Source organism: Cuculus canorus, chromosome 9, assembly GCF_017976375.1.
Source record: "Cuculus canorus isolate bCucCan1 chromosome 9, bCucCan1.pri, whole genome shotgun sequence".
Taxonomy (NCBI): domain Eukaryota; kingdom Metazoa; phylum Chordata; class Aves; order Cuculiformes; family Cuculidae; genus Cuculus; species Cuculus canorus.
Genome location: NC_071409.1, coordinates 17,922,308 through 17,938,971, shown reverse-complemented (window position 1 = coordinate 17,938,971; position 16,664 = coordinate 17,922,308). Strand labels below are relative to the sequence as shown.

General features: G+C 42.2%; 1 protein-coding gene across 10 annotated transcripts in view; it reads left to right on the top strand.

The window, feature by feature from the left end:
- LOC104057854 (calcium-activated potassium channel subunit beta-2) overlaps positions 1-16,664 on the top strand; it is a 149,113-nt gene that overhangs the window by 101,464 nt on the left and 30,985 nt on the right. The window contains exon 1 of one of the 10 annotated variants that reach the window (XM_054074110.1): positions 8,725-8,898. The exons of the other annotated variants lie outside the window; for them this stretch is intronic. The gene's annotated coding sequence lies outside the window, so the exon portion shown is untranslated. Of the gene's footprint in view, positions 1-8,724; positions 8,899-16,664 lie in introns of those variants that run through there. 10 annotated transcript variants of the gene reach the window in all.

Genomic DNA, 16,664 nt, shown 5'->3' with positions numbered 1-16,664 from the left:
CTTAACCCTACACTCATCCTCCAGGAAAGGCATACACCTGCCACTTAGTGCTCAGAAATATCATCATTTTCCAGATACACTGCCAGGGGTGTACAGGACGTAGCAGGCCAAATTTCTACACAATGTCAGTTTAACTCCTAATTTGCTTAGCAGAGCCATGTCCAATTCTAAAACAGGTCAGCTGCACTCCTCAGCTGGTAAACTGGTCTTGCTAGCTGGTATGTGTCCAGCAGTTCTGTGCTCCTGCTAATATCAGTGGAGATTTTAAATTGCCTTTAATTAGTGCTTTGAAAGATCCCACTGTTCCTCAGCAATTAGCTTCTATACTGGGTTTATTTGAATTGAAAAGGAGCCATCCACACTAGACATGTGGCAAGCTCGGAAAATTGTTCATTTTTTTATTCCGCTTCTAATTCTTAACTCTACTGCTAATGTGCAAAGGCTGGCGGTGAGGCAAAATGTCTTGTACAAGAGTGAATGAAAACCTCAGGAATAGCTTAAGCCTATCTATGTCCTACCCACATGCTCACAGTTGTGTTTATTCTGCTTAAAACTGAGGTCTGCCTCCACTGATACACAGTTAATTAGCTCTGAGTGAAGCTGCATGGTTTTGACAAGCACTGGAAATTTCAGAGGTGGGGAGAGCATGATGGAAGGCATCCTGCTGCTGCCAGCAGACCTGCTGGGTCTCAACGCTGCAGGCTGCCTCCTAGCTATTAATGGGTCAGCATTTGGAGGCAAAGGTTGCTCCCGGATGGGATTTGCTGTCAGTAGAAGGTCTTGATATGGAAGGAAATGACCTTTCCTTTCCCCTTACACTGTCTGCAGCCCTCTTCCCTCCCACTCTGCACTTAATCATCCTTCAGTGTTCCCCCAGCTGTGATATTTATTACATTTCCCCACTCCCACACAAGACTTATTCTTCCTCTCTAGTGGTCCTCAGGCCAAGAGGCTACATCTGACATGGTGAACTGCTCCACATCCCTCTGCCATCCATCTCACAGCCTCCAGAGCTCCTGTCCTTCTGCAGTGTCCCCACACCAGATTTGGAGCTGTAGCAAAGATGTGCTGGTCTGAGGGATGCTGTGCTTTCAGCACCTTGAAACAAGCCCCCAGACAAATTATTAAAGCTATTTAGTACCACTTGTCTGATTGGTACAGAAGTTACACTACTTAAAATAATTGCAGTTCTCAGTAGATATAGATAAAACCCTTTTTAATTATCAGGATATAACCTGATGTGCTTTACGAGAGACTGACAACTCCCTAAGTGAAATAACAGATACAAGACCATTAGCTAAGTCATAAGTTTTCTCAGACGCCTATAGATTAATAGTTTTGTATCTCTGTAGGAGCATTCACAAAAGTTTTCCATTGCTGTACAGTCTTAAAGCCATGGGCTGCCTATGCTCCCAGATGTGGCTATGTCTTGCCTAAGGAAGGCAAAAGCAGAGAAGGAAGGTGCTTGGCTGCCTCCAAACAAGATGATGGAAAAGTTGAAAATGTAATCCGGAAATTTTGATTCCTTGTTTTCTGTTTCACTCAGTAGAAAACACAGTCCCTTGCATCAATACTTTACAGTGGTTATCAAATTGATACTTCTTTCAAAATATTTTTTCTTCAAGTACACATCCACTCCTGATCTTATGGGCTCAAAACTGTACTCTTGGTATATTTGGAATTGATTGCAACCTCTTGATTCATAAAGATAAGCAACACCACCATTAAAAAACAAGAGTACAGGTGCTACTGAAACACCAATCACTCCTCAAGACATGAGTCTGCAGTTACCCAGCCTGAGACAGAAACCCACTGCCTCCTCCAGGCAGTGCAGGTGCCAATTTCCCTCTATTTGAGGATTAAATAGATGACCACATTGCAGTTAGCTGACCTGCCTGTACCCCTATTGAGTGCTGTAAGTGCTCCGGCAGCAGCACAGCTTTGCCTTAATTGCATAAGCACACAGCTTGTTCAAACTCCACTCAGGCCCACACTTAAGGATTTAAATTAGTCTTCAGTGTAGTCACTGCCTCAAGTGCATTAGTCTCCTTTACATACACATAAGGCATTTGAAAGTTTCAGCTCCCATCCTTACTCCTGCAGTCTAAATCATAACTGTTCCATTTTATGTTTTTGAACTAAAAAAACAGCAAGCAACTAATGCCAGATGGATCAGAGAAAGCAAAGCAAAAAGTTTAGGCAGAAAAGATCTATGAGAATCCACCATAAAGGATCAAGCAAGTTCAATCCGTCCTCCTTTTTTTTTTTTTTTATCCTTACAACGTCACTCTCAGCTCAGAAGCAGCAAATTTCATCAGGGCACAAGAAAACCACTGCTGGTTCGGACCACTGTTCCTAGCCAAGTGCCCAACATCTGCAGGAGATGACACCACCACGTCATGTAAACCAGAAGCCACTCCATATTGGCCATTTTCATAGGTACCCAATAGAAGTACCCAGCTACAGTCATAAGTCAACCAAACCGACTGCAGCTTCCACAGGCAAACTCATCATGTGAGACAAATGCTTCCCTTATTTTCACCGTGGTTAATGGCCACGAACCTAGAGGCTGAAATTTCAGTTCATGCCAAGGAATACAATGGTCTATATAATAGATTCGGCCCATATATAGCTAGAGAAATCCTAAACTGTGCAACAGACCAAATATACAGAGATACTCATTTCTTAGTTGTTTATAATCTCTCCAAAACTAGCAAAAATTGGCTCCCTCAGCGTTATATTAAATAAGTTATCACTATAGTTAGCCCAGAACAAGTCCAGCAATATGTCATTAGATCCACTGTCTGGTACGACAGAGAGCTGCTCCCATCCGATAACACCGATTAGAACACGCACACTTGTTCAGCTAGAGGAGGGGGCTTCAGAGTTTGAGCAACAAGCTGAGACCAGCCAGGTTGAGCAGTTAACATCCTTAAATCTCCTCTAGGCAGTCATGAACACACAGCGGTTGCTGTGAGGACAGGTTACTTGGGAGAGGTAGGCAGCAGGAGAAGGGAAAGCAAGTCCTTTACTTCTGATTATAAGCATCAAAGATTATAGGTCCCTGTTGTAGGGCCATGGCCAAACCATTCAGGAAACTGGCTGCAATCCAGCCCTCCAAAATGTTGTCAATGGCATGTTGTTAGGTGTTCTGAGGAAGAAGATATTACAGAAATACGAACTATCATTCATTACTTCTGTCAGATGTATAGGACAATAGTGAGCATAACACAGCCAGGGCCTCGTGCTTCTCATGCTTCTCATGCCAGCAGGATTTGGAAAAGCAGGTCAGGCAGCGTTGTGCTGGGCCCCACCTGGGAACAGGGCAAGTCCCCAGTAGCTCAAATCTGTCATTTTACACTCCTTCTCCAAATCTGCCTTTTCTTCCTCTACCTGTAACTAGATCTGTGGCTATGCCATGTTCACCCTGTGCCTTGATAATCAGGTTTGCATTCCCTCCCACCACCATCACGTATTCCTTACACGACATTGCGACTAAAGCTTTATTGCCCGTATCTTATTTTCCACATTTCAGGTTACTTAGTGCCCTTCTGTTGCCCCTAAGTGACACCCCCAGCACTACCGCTTGGTGACCACAGCATCATTTGGGATGTCTCGGGCTGCTAAATCACTCTCTCATAGGGTGCAGGCTCTCTCCTTACAGGCAGCACCAATCAGATTCCCTCAGGCAAGGTCTTATTACTAAGAGTGGAAATTTCCAAATGTTAACTCATTTTAGCCTAAATAATTATCATTGTTATCATTGCCTATAAAGCTGGCTCTGTTTCACCTTCCACAATACTTCCAAAGTCACTTGGATGCAAAGATAATTCACACGTAACAGCAGCAGAACGAGGCTGTTTAGTACCACCCATCAGCTAAACTGAAACTCTAGAACCCTTGTGTGCTCTTGTCAAACAGTGATAGGCATAAATCAATACTCTTATTTCTGCCCAGCTCTTCCAGAGCCGCATGCCTACACAAGAAGGAAAGCCATACATTCAGCCCCATTGAACCTTAGATTGCAATAAACACAAAAAGGTAGCATCTCAATGCAGTACAACATACAAACTTCACTCCAGAAGGCTCAAGACAAGGAGTAAATATATTTTCAGAAACAGCACACAAATAAAACAGAAACACTTCAGACAACTGAACACCATACCTTGAATGTACAAATAGTGCTTTTCTGCTTGCTTGCAAACATCCTTCCCCATTTCTAGCAGCTCCCAGTCCTTTGGGCCAACAGCGACAAAGAGATGTTTTCCTCAAAATATCTCAGCAAGAATCACAATAGAACTGTCTCCAACAAACCAAACCACAACAGCTCCTGGGTGAACCATTTCGATGCTTTTAATCCAGCCTTTATCGTGAGCACCTGGAACCAGCAAACACCCAGCATCTGATCCTGAGCTGATTGCTCTAAATTGCCATAGTTTCACTAACTTTAACAGACCTTTAATGACAATTTGTATCAGCTGAGGACTTAGGCGCTGCTTCTTTTATCTGTTTATGAGCAGTGTTTGGAAGAAAACGTAGTAGAAAAATCAAAAAGTTATTTTTCCTATTAAACCTGAAATCTGGCCAGGAGCGAAAGTTAACTTGCTTGTTTTGCTTTGTGATACATTGATAGTACCTCTAAAATTCAGGTAAGAGATTTAGCATCAACTTATTTAGCAAGAACTTAAAGGGACAGCAAGCAGGAGGCAGGAGATGTTTTGGATGTTTTCATGTGGCTCATGTTGCTAAGGAAACTGCCTCTGCGATGCCTGTGTGCTCACACAGCTGGGTCACTGGGGCTTTGCTTCACAGAGTAAGGGGTGAGTCATGGCTGCAGAGTAAACCGCAAAAAGAAATAAAGGAATGTCTTTATCACATACTTGCACTCACATGTGAAAATATACATCAATAGTAGTAGTTAATAATAAAAAACACTGGCAGTAGGACATCCGTATTAATACTTTTGCTAGTAGTAGCATGCTGTGTTTCAATAATTACATCTAACCGTTCAAACAGACACAGGAAAAATAAAAGCACTATTTTTTTCCATACACTGTTACAGTTCCTGGCAATGTTAGGGTATAACACTAGGATATGACATGCCAAAAATATCTTGATGACACAATATTCTGAATAGTAGTGCTTTCAGGTTCCCATCTCATGGCACAAGCAAAGTCTGAGCCACTAACCACGAAGTTGTTTCTGAAACTGTCATCAGAAACAGATGCTTGTGTGAGTTGTGCATCGCACTTGTGGCAACAGGAGGCTCCGAGCTGCAGATGTGGTGGTTGAAAAAGAAGGCATGGTTATTAACTTTTATTAAACCTACTAGGTGTTCTTATATGAAGAAAGGTGCCAGTATATGAATGTGATACCCATATGACAGTTACTTATACTCTCCACCTGTAAATTATGTGGTCCCTCTACACCCAGGTGCACCTCGTCTCTGAGAAGCCACTAGAGAAGTAGCTCATTTCCTTTTTTGTGTGTTTGTTTCAGGTTTTTATGTTGTGGTTTTATTTCTGCAGATAGTGATGACTTTTATAGAGGACCTGCTGGTTTTAGGCAGTCATAGACTGTCAATGTTACAGAGATGCCTATTACAAGGCTTTCATTAACACTGACAGACATTACATATTTGTACTTAAGGCTCCATCTGGATAATCATACAAAAGCTTAGCTGAGTTTGCAGAGTCTCATAGGTATCTCGTGTGGCCTTGGGCTCTTCTGATTGATCATTGGAAGATACGGTGAGCAGGAGCCTGAATTGGGCCCAATTCTGGTTCTTCTTGCAATTCAGGTCCAACCTTTGAGCCAGGCAGTGGCAGCCAACATTCTTTATTCTTCACCCCAGGGTTTTGTTTTGGAAACTTCAGAGGTGCCTTGCTTTGGGCAATACCTGTTAGGTATTAGCTATACCTGGAATAAAACTGGAAAGGATCCTAGGGAGCTGGTAACATTTCTGCTGAAGTGAATGGTACATCAAGATGTACTGAACTGAAGAAATGAACATTCAATGACTTGTTTAACTCTGAGTGCCTTCCTGTAATGTAATTTCACTACACTTCCAGACTTTTAAGATTTTCTATCTTGCATTAATAGAAGAAAGTGTTTAAGAGTTAAGGGCTTAAGCAATGGGATCATTTCTCTTGTCTGCTACCACATATCACTGAGGACACTGGAAAATATTGCATGCCTCTTTCCTCCTCTGTTTCCCCACTGTGGGTTTGTTTTATTTTCCCGTACAGGAGGAGCTGGACTGCCTCTTTCTCCATTTTGCTTTCAGACAGCTTTGTAAATGTCAGAAAAAGAGAAGTCTGAGCCACTACTGTCAATCAGCCAAGAGAAGTGAGCTCCTGGTGGGTGCCTCCTGGAGCCTCCAGCCAGGTACCTGGCACATGGGCATTTTCAGTGCTGTGACCTCTGGCTCCAGGTTCTTATTGGGCCACTTGGAGGACCACAAATGTGGATGCCAGGTGGATTTTGTTTTGTGTGAAAGCCTGAGGAAGACTGACTTCCTGCTGTGGAGCTTGAACGCAGTTGGGATTTAGGTTGTCTAGTTCCTTCTTGTGTGATTCCCCACGCTACTGCTTGGGTAAGCAATGCTGTCTGATCATTGCATGGCGTCTTTCCTGAAGCAGATGGGTGCTTTCTATTAAAGCTTTCTTATTATGGAACTTTGCAAGTGCTAAGATAAGTATTTAACCCTTGAAGGGTTGCATTCAGCACCTTAGGCTATCTGTGGGAGCCCCACTGCTCACATCACAGCACCCACCCCAACAGGCGAGTTTGGCAACTCACCTTGTCTTTGAGGGACATTAAACAGCGGCTTAGGGGACCACGCTTTCTTGGGCTTTTTGATATATGTCTAATGGATTCCTTCAGGCAGGTTGCCTTGAAACAAGTCCTTATCATTCACCTTAAAGGAGTCATGTCAGGACCTACATTATATTCTACCTCTGGGCCCCAAAGGGCAGGCAGGTTCGTGGTGTCCTCTTCCCACCTCTGCTCACCTCTCTGCTATGCAGCAGCCACCAGACAGGGAGTGTGCTGGGATATAATTTAATGGTGAATCTTGACAAATGCAGTGGGTGAATCAAAGGCAAGGGTCCATCGCGCTCTTGCAGAGGATCTGCCCTTCCAAGGATGTATTTATCCTCATGTTTACCATGTTCCCTACTGTCTTTTGTGCAAATATCGTGTTACTTTAACCAGTATTCACCATATGTCTCTTATGTTCGATTTATAGGCCTTGCCAAGGAGATTACCTGTATGCTATATTAGGTGCTTCTATTTGGTCATTTATGCTGCCATTTCTCCAAAAATCAAAATACTCATAGGCCTCTATAAAAATATCTCTCAAATGCAGGAACATGAGATTTAACGTTGCATCTCACTGGTTTAGTGGGAGATTTGTTCGTTTTCACAGTAAAATCATTGTTGTTGCAATTTATCAGCCATGCAAAGGTAACAAGCTTGTTATGGCTTGGATAGCAAACTTCACCGCTAGGTGAGCTGTAGCTGCCATCCAGGTGTAGCTGCTGCATTGTGTGTTCTTTAGTTTGGGGCATTTGGCCTCAGGATTCCATTTATGTTCCAAATATTCTTTTAGTCCAAAGCTTGGAAGTTGAGATGAGTTAATACTCAACCGTACCTCTACTCCTGAGGCTGCAATAGTCCAACATAACCCCTAAGTGGGATGCAAATCCATCTGGTGAACCCTGGCTCAGGCAACTGATAAATTTATCTGTTGCCGCCAGCTGTGAAACAGCAGGGTGCCTGAGAAGAGCATCAGCAGCATCTACTCCCACAGACTCCGATGTTTCTCTTTGTTTCTAGATCTAGATAAAAATGCATCAGCCTTTAGGGAAGGGGAAGGGCATAAGGGTTAATAGTACACTACCACCGCAAGCTGCTAGGTGACTGGTCTGCCTGACATGATAGGAGTCTTGTGGGAATGTTGCTTTTATGGTATTTTTGTTATTTTCTTGGACCAATCTGCAAGAGAAGGGCTAATCTGATGCAATTTCAGCCACATATTCTCAGATGAGAAGATGTAGAATTGGTTTATTTTAGATCCATCCAACAACCAGAGCACACGGAGAGCAGTTTAAGATGCAAGGATTCACATGAAATTCCTCAAAGCCCTTACCAAAATTTAACCCAAGAGCCTCAAGCGAACTTTTGACTTTATATCTGCTGATTATCATTCTAATTATTTGTGAATAAAGATGGCTGCTTTCTGATCCAAGATTTACTGAAGATATAACAGCTTGGCATTTGAGCACCAGTAACTTTGCTTCACTGAATTTTCCCATCCTTTCCTTTAACTGGAAGTTAGTTCCCATCACTCAGCTCCAGGGCCAGGGCTGTATCATGAAGGGCCAACAGACAGCATGAAGAGATGTTGGAAAAATGCAGCAAAACATTCACATGTTTGGCAACTGACTGCAGGTGTATGTGGCTCAGAGAGGAAACCTGTCAAGCAAGCCCCTCTGCATGTGGTGTTATCAATACTGTAGTATCAATCAGAACATCATGGGTTGCCTCCAAGGCAGCTAGGCAACTGAACCCCAAAACCAACCTGAAATCACTTGCAGGCTTTGTACTTCCATTCTCCATAACTCAATAGGCTCTAATTTGTTTCCAGACTGCCTTAAAAACCTCTTCACCTAGCCATGACCTCAAATCCTTCTGCTCTGGGCTGAGCTGAGAGAGGATTGTTCCTTAGGAATTTGGCACTTGTTAATTCTCTTAAAGAGATTACTCAAATCTCCTAAACAAATATCGGACTAGATTTCGAATTCAGCATGGGTGATAAAATGACCTTCCTGATAAAATCAGCATGACATAACCTCAGAAATTGGAGAGGGAAGCCTTGGATGTAATTTTGACTCGGTAGGTACTATCATGGTAAGTTATTGGAATGCTCTGCGTCTCTGTTCCCCCTATCTCTAATATTCTTGCAATGTTCCTTGAGAACCAATACAAGAAATGTCAGATCTTCCAGATCTTCATGGAAGAGATAATATACTAATAAAGTCATTGGGGCTATGCATAGCCTGCTGATTTCTTTTACTAAAGCTTACTGCTTTTCCATTTCTCGTATTTGAACAGTATGGTTCATTTCAGTGTCTGCACATGACCAGTTTGTGCAGCATCCCGACTCCTGTGTTAATCAAAGTGCTATTATTCAGAAGCGGATTTAGTTTAGTGCTGCAGGGCAGGTGTTTGGGCACCCTGGCATACCCCAGGATCCACCACAGAACCATCTCCTCTGCCTGGCACCTCTGGGTAGTTTCCCCATGGTGCAGCTAACAGCCAGAGTTATTTATGTCCTGTGTCTATCTGTGCAGCTTTCTTTGTGTCTCACCCTGAAAAGACAACTGCAGGGTTTGGGCATCTAACAGTCATTATCTTAAGAACTAGTTGGGGCTCAGTGAGGGTAGCGTGAAGTCTTTTAGCCATTGTGTTGCGTCCAGTAATGAAGCCCAGAAATTTCATCTGTGATGAGCATTTCACAAGGAGAAATCATTAAGTCAAAACTGTATCACTTTCAACCTACATCTCTTCTGTTGGTTTTCTGTTACTGTTCTTCTATAACCCCAAGAGACTTCTAACGTCTGTAATGGAAACAATTTCAAATCCAATATGAATTCATAGACTATTTTAAAAAAAAATAATTCCTTGGAGGGCAAAGCCCATCATGACTTACATCTATTTTCAAATCTCTCTCCCCAATTTTCAGTTTAATTTACTCTTTTGCTAATTCTAATTTTCCAGTACTGTGCTTACAATATCTAACCAACTATCATTCATGTGGAAACACATTAAAATTCTGAAACAAGCTGGAACTTATGGCTTCAAAATTCTTGTCAGCTTTACTTCTCAACCATCAACCTTTAATGGTGGGTCTGCCCTCCTCTCCTCAAAAAATGTATTAGTTTTTTTCACTGTTGCCTTCTTGAGCACTGTGCTCTGTTTCACTCTCACTGTTGCCCATTATGGCAAAAGTATCCCATCTTCTTCAAAAGTATCCTACTAAACTTCAAGAGTACCTGATGCAGAAATATAACCTTTTCCTAAAGATTTCTTCATATGCTATTGTTTAGTTTTCCTTTGTTTTTAAAGAATCGAATGAATTTTTATAAAGAATGTTGATGCTGTGATGTGTTACACATAGAAAAAGCAAATAATTGTACTATGGCAAAATACTGGCAATAGTGCTATCTGTGCATAGCAACCAGAACTGAGAAGACGTTACACACTCTTGACTTCTGACAAAGAGGAAGAGCAATCTGATTTTGCTCTGAGAGCAAGGGCTGCTGTTCAAACACACACATCCAAAGGCAACACCTCCATCACAGCACCTCTGGTTCCCCTGTCCCAGATGGAGCAGGGCCAGGTCTTGGTTCTGCACAGGAAAACAGGCAACACTGTGCAGCAGAGGCATGGCAGATCCCACCCTCTCTGATCCCATCTGGGCTCCCAGGGATAAAAGTATCCATAGGGACCCCAGGCTGAGGCTGTAAGTGCATCTCAGGATGAGGCAGCTGAAAGTTGCTTTGTACACGGCAGTGCTGGCTCCCTTCCCTCCACAGCTGTCTCCTCTACTCCCTTCAGGGGGTTATATTTCTGTGAGCTAATTTAAGGAGAAAAGCCTTTTTAATCCAGTATCTTACAGCCTCAAAGTAAGGATATATTTTATTTTGAATAAAATATGACTATTAAGCTCTTTAGAGAAAGTTGGAGACTTTGTCCTCCAACATCCCTCCAAAGTACTTAGACTGCTGTTGGTTTTAGAGGTGTAAATACTACAAATAATATAATAAAGTTCGGATCTCAGCAATCTGTTTTGTTTGGAATAGGATTACAAAGTATATCTGTATGTTGTGACAGAAAAGGTTCAAGTATGAGGAGAGCTTCCCCAGAAGTCAGTGCTGAGTCTTGCTCTGGGAGAGCTTGCGGTCAAAAACCTATTTTGATTTAGTTTTCATTATAATTCATGAGGCTCTTCTTGTTTTGCTTCCACCAGTAAAAAAGGGACACCCTACCCAAGGAACGATAAAATTTAGCATGTTGAGCACTCATTTGAGAAGCAGACAAGAGCTGGTTAATCCTGCAAGATAACTGTATGTAGTAGTTCAAGGCAGGAAGCGAGAATGAATTCCCTAACCAGCTGAAGGCAAACAGGTAAAAAAGACTTAAGAAAGAAAAATCCTTGTAGAAAAGAATATACTATTAACTGAAAAAGTAATTTAACATAATAGTAGTGTTCTCATACCACTGAGCAAATCTAATACCAACTCTGCAATCTAATAAGATCTCTGCAAATGCGGAGAAGTTCAACGTGAAGTGCGCTCTTTTGAGGTTGAGGCCAATGTCCGTTAAGTACAATATAAATACTTCAGCAGCTTCAATACAATCTGGATCAGGCCTCAATTGAGTTTGGATTGTCAGTGGCTGTTATTGTCTCTACAGAATATTCCACTCAAACTCACCACGGGCGATTAAAGTAACATCTAATTTCCACAACAATACAAGCAAATTCTCAATCCTCGCTGCTGTTGAATACGGAGTGCAGCAGGCACCTCTGCGGTTGTGCCAGAGCTGTTTCCTGCACAAAACAAAAACCAAACTAGCCCAGAAAAATTACAAGTGGGTGGGTGACAAACATTAGACCTTCTCAAATGAGGCATAATCAATAGGCAGACCCCAAACCAGAATCCTAGGCTTATCCTCTGAAAGATTCATGAATAGTCAACAAGAGACACGCTGCCCATCTTGCAATGATTATGCCATTGTGTTGCCAGCCATTGTATTTCTCATTTCACTAATGTCCAGTTCATTGTAGTTCAGCTATTTCTTTATTGCACACATCAGCTGGAAATGATCAGCTTCATTACCCAAAGCCGCAAAAGGCTCCATGCCATAATCTACATGGAATTATGCAGGCTTCAGTATATATGGAAAAGGCTGCCCATGCAATGGTATTTTATACAACACAACTGCTGTGCACTCAGCTATCTCAGTCTATCACTTTTTGCAGGTTCCAGCAATGCCTCCCAGTTGAGTGTTCCATTAACTTTTTCACCTCTTATTTCTTAAAAATCCCAGAAGTAATCTTAATCCCCCTTATCTTGCTACAGTATTATCTTGCAACGTTCCTGGTGGCTTCACACAGAGATTTTGTGGACCTACATTTATTTCGCTTAGCCCAAAATGAAAGTCTTATTTTGTGCCTGATTACAATTCAACTCAGTTTAGAGGAAGGTTTGTTTTACCTTCTTAACGTGAGGGAGCGTCTCTCATTTAAGGTGGGAGATTGACTCCCCTTAGATCCTCCCTTTACATTAGTCTCTTGGAGAAGCCTAGGATGCTCCACACACCTTGTCTGATGGGAGCAGCAGTTAACCCAACCCTGTCAACTCTGGAAGGAGTCCCATCATGGTGTCAGTGTCTTCTCCCCTGGTGAACTGAGTGTGTTTGTAAAGAAAAAAGGAGTTGCGAGATTGGCAACTGCTTAAATACAACTGGCCAGGAAGAAAAGGTACAAAATCCACTTACTTTAGCGTGTACTCGAAGTAATGTTATGGATCATACATTTGTAACAGCTTTCTGTATTAATAAAGTCACTACAGAAGCTTTCAAGTTTGAAGCAAGCCTCTCAGTCTATTGCTTCAAAAGGACAGTCTAAAAGCAACTGATCTATTTATATAGATAAGCACCCAACACAGTTATCAAAATCAATGCAAACACTCAGAAAAAGATTCAATATAAATAACAATAAATAAGTAAAGACCCAGGAAATAGGAATGTACAATTTAAAACTAATTGAAATGCTGACCTGAAGAATAGCTGTTTATGTGCATTTCTGCAAAGGCAATTCCGAGAAAGGGAGAGAGAATGCAAAAAGTAAGTGGAGACTTTCAGAGATGACAGGCAAGAGAACAGAAAAGCAGTATCCAACTCAGAGGAGCTGGGCAAGGCCTAGAAAGTGGTGACGCAACATTGCATTTCTTTCAGTTTTTGGTTTATATTTGAATTTAAAATGATTTTGTACAAAAAAATGACCTGAGCACTCAACCCAAGGAAGTGTAAAGGTGCAGTGTGGTTATCTGCATACATGTGTTTTCGATGGCTGAGCAGTCTGATTTTGCACCCATGTTCTTTTTTTGAGTTCAAGAGAAGTTTTGACATGAACTCTGGTTGTTTGGTTAGCTGAGCCATTTTTTATCTGCATTTGAGTTTATCTGCATACCTCTCTCTTTGAGTTTGCCATGGGATGGGCCAGCCGTCACCACCAGTCTTTCAAAGTACTTGCAGCCAGTTCATCGGTTCAGGATTTAGGCTGATGACCGTATGATAGGCTTTGGGCCATGCCTATCTTACACTGCACTGTGGACAGCCTAACTTGAACACGTTATTTATATACTTCTTTGAGGCTTGATGAAATACAGGAGCTCCAGCTGCTCAGTGCTGGGTACAGCACTAACGAAAGGCCAGGTCTGACCCTGGACAACTCACAAATTGCCCTGGTGTCATTTCAGATGTGGCCCATACAAAAATATAATGGCAGGTTCAGGCCAAGTGCTGCCTCATTCAGTTCAGTGCATCTTACCCCACAAAGTAAATCCCAGTTGTGAACAGCTGTGCTTTGCTTGGCTTTAGAAGAATAATGGCAACAGCCCGGTATTCTCGGGACAAAAGCCCACAGGACACGTACAATCCCATCTCCTCCACTTTAGTGTGCATGAACGTATTACGAGCTTGGAAAGAATCACAAAACTTATCAGCTGAAAAAAAATCAGTTCAGCCTGGAATGCTGAGTCCTTCAGGAGAAGTTCATAAGGTTTTGCCAGCAAGATTTAAACTTTTCGTAAAATGAGAAAATAGTCTCCATTGCAGTCCCAATGCAGTAAACCAGACGTATATCCTTGCAATGTTTCTGTGAACATCTGATGTGAATAAGTATTGTTTATACTTCAGTTGGCTCATGCCAAAAATCAGGTGCCTTCTTTTCCACACAAACAGCCTGAGCACACTGGGAATGTGAGCAAGCGGGAGTTGGCACCAGCCTGAACCTCAGAGCTCCTTGATACAGCCACATAGACACAGACAAAGCCAAGCATCTGCTGTGACTGCGGAGGTCACAGGACAGTTGCTTTGCTGGCACAAGTCAATACAGCACTGCTGAAGTTAATAGAGCTGCCCAGATGGGCACCAAACCTGGACAGTAAGTGCCAAGAGAAAAGGTCCAGGTGGTGACGAGAAAGAAGATAATGGGAAGAGACAGAAAATACCAGACAGATAGGAAGGAGAGGAAGATCAGGAAGCGACTTCAGGTTATTGAGCACAATATTTAAAAGAAACAGGGAAAAAGTACTTTGACAGAGAACATAATTAAATTGTGCGGCAGAAGATACAGTGAAGGTGACACTGGGACATGGCTTGGGACAGAGGTTAGACGAGTTCTGAAACCTGCCAACCAGAAGATCCTGGAAGGATTCATGAGGGCCCACAGGCTGGTCACAGCACCCCCCTCACTGCTTGGTGCAGGGCCATCCATACCTGCTGATCCTCACATTCATCCCAAACACCCATCAGTGGATGCCTGGCACTGAATGGGACAGACCTAGAATTTCACCCAGCACCACTGCTCCTTAAATACCTTCCAGGGAGGGAAGCAGAGGACAAGTCATATGCTGACATAATTGAGCTGTACTGAAATCTACCCTGACATCAAGATTCAGCTAAAGGACTTCTGAACTCAGTGCTGGAGGGAGTGGAACATCACTGAGTTTCACACATGCTGCAAAGGATACTGAGGGGAAGAAAGAGAGAGAAACATTAAGGGCTTAAAAAGCATTTTGATGTAGAAAATCGACATTGTCAAAAAGTCAACCAGAAGCCAAGATTTAGCCAGATCTGCTCTTATTTAACCTTCAGTGTGAGATCAGGTCTCACCCTTTCTATTCTTGGTAACAGCTGATGAACGTGGTGTAACAAGGTATTAATAAACATCTGCCCACATCTTAGATTAATTTGGGGAAGAATTAATGGAGGTCTTAGCGTGTTCATATTTTCTAATTATAGCAGATGACTTTATTTATAGAAATAATAGGGTGAATGGAAATTGTCACTGACACCATGTCAATATGTGTAATGAAATCCAATCATTTAATTGCATTACATTTGGCTAAGGAGTCATATCAGTAAAGGGCCCTCTTTAGAGCAGTTCAGTAGTCAGTATTCGTTATGTACTACATGTTAGAAAGCTATTAAGATTAATGTTTTTTTCAATGAATGATTGGGAAAATAAGTCATCTCTGACATACCTATTCCTGTGCCTCCGACCCCAAAAGAGATGAGGCGAGGGGCAAAGCTTCCCATGAGGAGGGGTGAAGGACACCAGCTCTTACGAAGCTCTCTGGTTTTCATGCTCCTTTCTGGATGTCCTTTGCTTCCAGTACCCAAAGGATCCAAAGTAATGAATAGATCCCAGAGCTGTTGTCACTGCCCATAGCTTAGCCGGCTCATGTATCAGCTCTGCTTCATACAGTGCCCTCTTTACCACAATAAAGTATCACCAGTGCTTCTGTGGGAACAATATTGAACTATACCACTGAGATAAATAAAGCATAATTCTAAACCTTGATATGTTTATGCCTCCTAAGAGAAAGAGGAAAGGCCTATAAAACTCCCGCTAAAGGAGACATTGGTGTTTGGATCGTTTCAGATTGTTAGGTGAACCCTAAAGCCAGTTTTTATTGGGAGTTGCTGGCATGGGTGTTAGAGAGCTGCTGGGGTTTAAGCAGGCTTTGAACTGAATGTGCCTGTTTCTCAAGGTTTGAAAATACATTTAATAATGTTCAATTCAGGCAGGGAGCTAAGCAAGTTTGGATCTTTTCTCCCAGAAAGCAGGGAAAAATAAAACAAAGCTATAATTATGGTGACAGATGGTCTGTTACACACAAAGCATTGCTAGTAATTTTACTCCTTGCACGCTGAAGGAAGAGATCTGGGGTGATGCTGAAAAGCCAAGAAAGACTTCTGATTCTCTTCTGTTCTTCCAAACTGTGTTTCCTAATCCATTCTGATCTTCCAAAGCTATCAGTCTGAATTAATGAAAACAGAGCAAGGAAAAGATACAATTTCTATTAATTATAGAAGCAGGTTTGTGCCATAAACAGAATTCATATCCCTACAGTGCTGCCTAAGTACCTATAATTCAGCTGCTCCACTCACAATTGCAACATATTCTTCACATTGTTTTACAAATTAGCAAACCTGAAATCAGCAGCCCTGTACACTGTGATGACATTTAGTTTAACTACAGGGGACCTGACCTGCTGAAATCCACGGGTGGTCTTCCAGTACTGCTTTTCACTGCAATTAAGTTACAGCTCCCAAATTAGCTATTCCTATATCAGCTCCATGTTTGCCATTAAACTGAAAGCACAGCTACTTAAGAAATATTGTCAGTTACTTATTGCAATTGCTTATAAACCCTACCAAGCTAACACTTGGGATGATGCTCTTTTAGAGCATCTTTCACCTTTCAGAGGTCAGTAGAAAGGAGGGTCAGGGCACCCCTGGTGCCAAATGACTTTCCGAGTCAGTCAGCTGGTTTGTATTTACTGTAGGGTACATGGAGTAAGAAC